This window comes from Oryctolagus cuniculus, chromosome 6, assembly GCF_051225735.1.
Source record: "Oryctolagus cuniculus isolate XC-2025 breed Fujian yellow rabbit chromosome 6, ASM5122573v1, whole genome shotgun sequence".
Classification (NCBI taxonomy): Eukaryota; Metazoa; Chordata; class Mammalia; order Lagomorpha; family Leporidae; genus Oryctolagus; species Oryctolagus cuniculus.
The window spans coordinates 73378545-73385433 of record NC_142872.1 but is presented as its reverse complement, the minus strand read 5'-3'; the positions used below and the strand labels follow the sequence as shown (position 1 = coordinate 73385433).

At 50.5% G+C, this 6889-nt stretch overlaps 1 long non-coding RNA gene across 1 annotated transcript; it reads right to left on the bottom strand.

Moving 5' to 3' along the window:
- Window positions 1-3088: 3088 nt before the first annotated feature.
- Window positions 3089-6239, bottom strand: LOC138850248 (uncharacterized). The gene is made up of 2 exons (XR_011389985.2): window positions 6106-6239; window positions 3089-3327 (listed from the first exon to the last, which is right to left on the bottom strand). It is a non-coding gene; the product is annotated as an uncharacterized LOC138850248 (long non-coding RNA).
- Between the last annotated feature and the right edge of the window lie 650 nt (window positions 6240-6889).

Below are 6889 nucleotides of genomic sequence, written 5' to 3'. Positions count from 1 at the left end.
ATAAAATAGAATATATATTTGAAAAAGTCATCCTCCATTCAGTGATCTGGCCATGAAATAGTCAATAGAGTATACCCAGGAACACAGCAGGAGGCTGGAAAAGGTACCAACCCTTCTCCTTCCAGCACCTCTAGAAAAACAACATTGGGGCAATAATCAAATGTTGTCCAATCTTTAGGAGGGAGCTTGGCCACAAATCTTAGAATTTTAACCCACATTACACAACTGAGCATTCTTGGAAGAGGCTACTTGAAAGCTCCCGCCCAATTTCCAGACAAGAAAGCAGCAAGGACACTCATGTTTTAAAAATCTTCCTTGGGTCAAACATGTAAGCAAAATGTCAGTGTCAAACAGGCCTTTGATGTAGTGGGTGAGACGCTGCTTGCTCTTCTGTATCCCATATCAGAGTACCTGGATTTGAGTCCCAGCTCCTCTCCTGATTCCAGTTTCCTACTAATGCACACCCTGGGGGGAGTGGGGGGCCAGGGCAGCAAGTGATGGCTCAAGTGGTTGGGTTCCTGCCACCCATATGTGAGACCAACATTGAGTTTCAGGCTTTGGCCTGGCCCAACTTTAGCTGTTGTGGGCATTTAAGGAGTGAACCTATAGATAGATCTCTCTCTCTTGTGCTTTCTCACTCTCTCCCTTTCTCTCCCCCCCACCTTTCAAATAACCTAAAAATTTTTTAAAGAATGTATTATGAGGCTGGCTCCATGGCTCACTAGGCTAATCCTCCACCTGCAGCACCAGTACTCCAGGTTCTAGTCCCGGTTGGGGTGCCGATTCTGTCCTGGTTGCTCCTCTTCCAGTCCAGCTCTCTGCTGTGGCCCGGGAGTGCAGTGGAGGATGGCCTAGGTCCTTGGGCCCCTGCACCCACATGGGAGACCAGGAGGAAGCGCCTGGCTCCTGGCTTCGGATCAGCGCAGCACCGGCCGTAGCGGCCATTTGAAGAGTGAACCAATGGAAGACCTTTCTCTCTGTCTCTCTAACTGTCTAACTCTGCCTGTCAAAAAAAATGTATTATGAAAAAATTGTTCAAGAAGACATCACATAGAAAAAAAATCCGTAGGACATGCCTTGGTTTTTGTTTTTTTAGTTTTAGTTCTTGCACATGTGAAGAGGACCAAGCACTGTTGTCTCACCAACCGAAGCAGGCCAAATCCAAAAGGTGGCAACAGGATGGGAGCAGAAGAGCTAAGATTAGCAGGTAAATCTGTCCAGAGACAGGCTGTTATAAGGACTTGCTAAGGACAGCCCACAGGGAGCAAGAAGAAAATAATGTTTCAAAAATGAAGATGTTGTGGATTAAGGGTTGCAGCATGCTTAACAACAAAATAAGAAGGTAGGGACCAGCGCTGTGGTGCACTGAGCTAAGTCGCTACCTGCAACACCTATACTGGAGCACTGGTTGGAATCCCAGCTCTGCTTCCAATCCAGCTCCCTGCTAATGAGCCTAGGAAAATGGCAGAAAACAATCAAATTACTTGGGTCTTTGTCACTCACGTGGAAAACCCACATGGAGTTCCTGGCTCCTGGCTTCAGTCTGGCCTAGCCCCAGCCATGGTAGCCATTTGGGGAGTGAACCAGTGGATGGAAGATCTCTTTCTCTGTCTCTTTCTCTTTCTCTATCTCTATCACTCTGCTTTCAAATAAACAAATAAATATTTTTCTAAAAAGGAAGGCAATTCAGAGGCATCCCTTGAATGGGAGTTGTCTGAGGTGATGCCAGAGAGGAGGTGGTGTTGGTGAGGCAGTTACTCGGGGAGCACTTGGGTGCGGCAGAATTGCCATTCACTTCCATGAAAGCCCTGCTCAGGGGTGCAGGAGCAGAAGGAAACATGATTGCTCCCCAGGTACTGACAGGCGTGTAGTACAGGTCGGAGCAAATTCCACACAGGCCACCTCACCTATGGCCTGCTTTGTCCCGATCCCAAGTGCATTCTGCACACGGGAAGGGATTTGTACAGTTTCACATAACAAACAAAATTTGTTTTGTGTGCTACTTTCTGTTTTGATTTAATACATTTGAACAAATACAGTACTCTGAAGTATAGCCCCAATATCTTAGGAAGAACCGTCACCCAGTATACACCTCTTCTATCTCTAGGTGTGAGAAAGGACAAGACACGAGATGTTTCTCAATGATAAAACTGGCAAATATATTTTCTTTTTTTTTTTTAAAAAAAGGTTTATTTATTTTTTTTATTTGATCGAATTCAATCCCATCGAGGTGGCATGTACCAATGCCATCTCACTAGTCCCACTGATCAATTTCTGTTCACAATTGATCATAATGATAGGACTAAGAACCAAAGAGATCACATAAACAAGAATAGTGTCTGCAAATACTAGCTGATAGAATAAAAAAGGGAGAGAATGATCCAACATGGGAAGTGAGATACACAGCAGACCCATAGAATGGCAAATGTCCTAAATAGCACTCTGGCCTCAGAATCAGCCCTTAAGGCATGCGGATCTGGCTGAAAAGCCCACGAGAGTATTTCAGGCATGGAAAGCCAAGACACTCTGGGGGGAAAAAAAACCTAAATGAAAGATCTCTGCGAGTGAGATCCCAGTGGAAAGAACGGGGCCATCAAAGAAGGAGGTACCTTTCTCTGAAGGGAGGAGAGAACTTCCACTCTGACCATGGCCTTGTCTAAATATGATCAGAGTTGGTGAACTCAGGGGGCTTCCATAGCCTTGGCAGCTCATGACAAGAGCCTAGGGTGATTACTGAGGCCATAAATAAGAGTGTCAATTTGTTAAGTCAACAACAGCAGTCACTGTGCACTTACTCCTCATGTAGGATCTTTGTCCTTAGTGTGCTGTACATTGAGATTTAATGCTATAACTAGTATTCAAACAGTATTTTTCACTTTATGTTTCTGTGTGGGAGCAAACTGTTGAAATCTTTACTTAATGTATGCTAAACTGATCTTCTGTATATAAAGAGAATCGAAAATGAATCTTGATGTGAATGGAAGGGGAGAGGGAGTGGATAAGGGGAGGGTTGCGGGTGGGAGGGACGTTATGGGGGGGGAGCCATTGTAATCCATATTCTGTACTTTGGAAATTTATATTCATTAAATAAAAGTTTAAAAAAAAGGTTTATTTATTTTTTTTAGTTGAAAGAGTTACACAGAGAGAAAAGGAGAGGCAGAGAGAGAGGTCTTCCATCCGCTGGTTCACCCCCCAGTTGGCCACAATGGCCAGAGCTGCGCCGATCTGAAGCCAGGAGCCAGGAGCTTCTTCCGGGTCTCCCACGTGGGTGCAGGGGCCCAAGGATTTGGGCCATCTTCTACTGCTTTCCCAGGCCATAGCAGAGAACTGGATTGGAAGCAGAGCATCAGGATTTGAACTGGCACCATATATAGGATGCTAGCACCGCAGGTGGTGGCTACTATGCCACAGCACCAGCCACGGCAAAAATATGTTCAATGTAAGACCTTTATAAGTTATGATTCAAATGCATGATGTATATGGGGGGCTGTGTTTGGTTTTTTTTTTAATCTACATAAAGTTTAGAAAACTGGTGTAGATTAAATAGGTCTGAGTGTAATTAAATTTGCACACACAGAGCAAAATACGAATTTTCATCAACTGTGGAAGGAATGTGGGCCCTAGCTGCCCAGTCAGTTCACAAAGATCAGTTTACGGGGGTTAAATAAACACAATATTTTACATTACTGTTCAAATGAATCCATTGGCAACAAGACCAAGAGTCAGCACTTAAACCTCTCCAGGGACAGCCCAAGCCCTGCTCCATGCTGCAGCCACCAGCCCCTCTACTGTTCTCCTGGCTGACGATTTTATCATATCCCTGCATGTTGCAAAGTCTCAGGTCCTGAGCATTCTTACATCGGGGTTTAGGAAGCCGCCTTCCAGAAGCAGAGAGCATGAAGAACGTGTTTAGGCAAAACTGAGAATTCGCAGGAAGTCCCTTGCTGAGAAGATGACGTGGGAAGGACCTCAGTCATGGACAGTACAGGGAAAGGGAGCGTCGCATGCATTCGATGGATTGCATTGCAGGGATGTAAGCAAATGCACTAGAACCAGCGCTCCAGGCTGAGCCTCCCTCAGCAGCCGGACCAGAAGCCAGAGCACAGGCCTCCTTGCCTGGGCCCCAGGAGCCAAAAAGACCAGACCTGCACCCTGCACAAGGTAAACTTCCCTGCTCAAATATCACTTGGCCAACCAAGAGCTTGTTAATTGGTGCCAATTATTGGTTTGTCAGCAACTCCCACAGATGAGTATTTCAGGAGTCTGAGATCTAGCTGAGCATGCAAACAGCATGGGCTTGGAGTTAGAACTCACATTTCAAAGCCAGGGAGAGAGAGAGAGAGAGAGAGAGAGAGAGAGAGAGAGAGAGAGAGGTGGTTTTTGAATAAGGAAGAAACTCATTCATCGCACTAATACTCTGCTCCGGGAGCCTACAGCAGCTCCCCAAACCCCAAGGCACAGTGTTCGCCTGCACAGCCCTGCCAGTAAGGGAACATCCATCCCCCTCAGTCCAACAGCACTTAGCGTTCCTGCAGCAGAGCAGCAGGCTTCCACTTCCTCTGGTTCACAAGTGCTTTTCAAGAATGTGTCTCTGAAACTGGTCAGATGACTGGAAACTATACAAGGTTTTTTTGACAGAGCGAGGAGGGACCTCATTCACAGATGCCCCCATGTGCTCGCTCGGCCTCCCAAAGTGAAGGGCAGCAGGGGTGGTCCCCCTGCCCCCCACCAGGAACCTGCAAGGTCGCCCTGGACAGCCAGGGCTGCAGGGCAATGCTGGGAGCTGCAACTGAACCATCTTAAGCAAACAGCCACCCCTTCTGCTGGAAGGTACCCCCGGGGCTGGTGAGCTGGCCGCCCCCTGTTCCCACCAGGACAGGGATGCAGTCCTCATTGGACTATTCCACAACCCCTGGCTTCCACTCAGACCTTCAGCTGTCCCCCATCTGACCCCTGAGTCTCCACTCCTCCCTCTGACCCTGAACTTCCTCACTGACCCCACCCCGGGCTCCCACCTGAACCCCACCCACACCCCGGCCTCTCTGGCCTCCTCCGCTCGGTCCCCTAGCTCCCACCCCAGGACCCAGCCTCCCCAGGATTCTCCACAACCCCCAGCTCCCTATACTCCTGGCTCCTCCCACGCCCACCCCCAACTTCCTCTCGCGCCCAGGCCTCCCAGGCCAGGACCCCAGCTGGACACCCCCCTCCCCGGGCCCCCCGCCCCCACCCGCCCCGGCTCCCTGGGCCTCTCCCCACCACCCGCCCCTCCCCTGCAGCCTGTCCGCCTCCTCCCCTTCCTCCCTCCCTGGAGCGTTCCTGGCCTGCCTATCATCTTGCTCTAATTGTTTCCAGATTCGTGTGGGAGGTCAGGGCCCGGGAGTGCTGCTTCATGCCAAGTTTATAAACAGAGCAGTGTTTCCAGATGGCCGCTGGCTCCAGCCTGGCGAGCAGGTTGATTGGGACCAGAATAACAGCAGGTGGAGAGCAGACAATGGGTTCCTTGACGCTTATTTACGCCCGCCCCTCCCCCCTCCCTGCCCGGCGTCGCCACCACGAGGAGCTCCATGTCCTTCACAGGAGCAAGGGGGAGGCGGTGGAATGCAAAAGAAAACAAGCGATTTCCCTAACGAGGGTGGCGAAGTGGAGCCGGAAAGGAGCTGGAGCCGCTGGAAATGCAGGGAGACCGAGGCAGGAGTCCTGAGACTCAGAGACTCCTGCCTTTGCCCAGAGCCCCTGAGGTGGGAAGGTGCTGGGTCCCTCTGCGTCACACCAAAGCCCCAAGTGGCACCACGTGGAAGGCAGCCACGGCAAAGCCTGGCTCTGCCCGGCTGGGAAAAGACTGCCCTGCACTCTGCACTGTTCCGGGCCCTAGTGGGGTCCCCAGGTCCCCCACAGGCTCTTTCCACCAAGAGGGGCTCACACTCAGACCTCCCCGCAGCAGCCAGGACAGCACCTTTGTGCGGCAAGGAATCTGGGGAATGGCTAAGGAGGCTCTGAAAGAAGGTTGACCAGTAGGCCCGAAGCCTTTTAAGCAATTCAATGGGATTCAAACAGGAGGAACTAAGTTAGGGTTTGGGCCAAAAAACAGAATCTACTAAAAGGTACCTTCTGAGCCTGCCCTGGAAAACCCAGCTCCCAGCAGCTCCTCTTCCGTCAGCCACAGGGAAGGCCTGGGAGAAACAGCCCAGTGGGGCTGGCTGTTTTATGAAGGGTTTTAGTAAACAGCACCCAGGCTCCAGATGCCTCTAGTTAAACACGGAATTGCACGGCAAGACGCGCGGTGATTGAGAAACCCCACGGCAGATTTACACAGGGGGGCATAAATTACAAGTCACCCTGCCCAGAGAGGGCTGTCCCGCGTGCCCAACCAGGGGGCTCCAGACAGTGTGTGTGTGGGTGGGGGGTGCATGTGGGAGATCACAAACCAGTGCCCCCACCCCCAACGGGCAGCCCCCTGCCAGAAACCAGGCTGGCTCTGTGGTGGGGAACGCGGCCACAAGGACGCGCCTGGGAAAATAAAGCATATAAATATCAAAAGTACATTTCTAAGGGTCTCTGAGTTAAGGCTACATTATCTCTGGGTGCTCTTTGAATCTCGGCTTCTACTTATAAAATGTAACCCGATACGCTGGCTTTGAAGATGTGGGATCGGGACCAGGGCTGTGCAATCTATCTGAACTGACAGAGACGCTGGAGCCTAGGCGCCCGACCGCCCCGGGACCCCCAGCTCAGTGCATGCCTGGGCTCCCTGCGGTAGAGGGACCCCGCGCCAGTGAGCTTCAGAGCGTCATGTGGGTATCTTTCAGACGCCTGCCTCCAAAGCAGGATTTGGGAACTTCTCTGGTGTGATGCTGCATCTGTACAGAAAAAAGAATATCCGTTAGTGTTT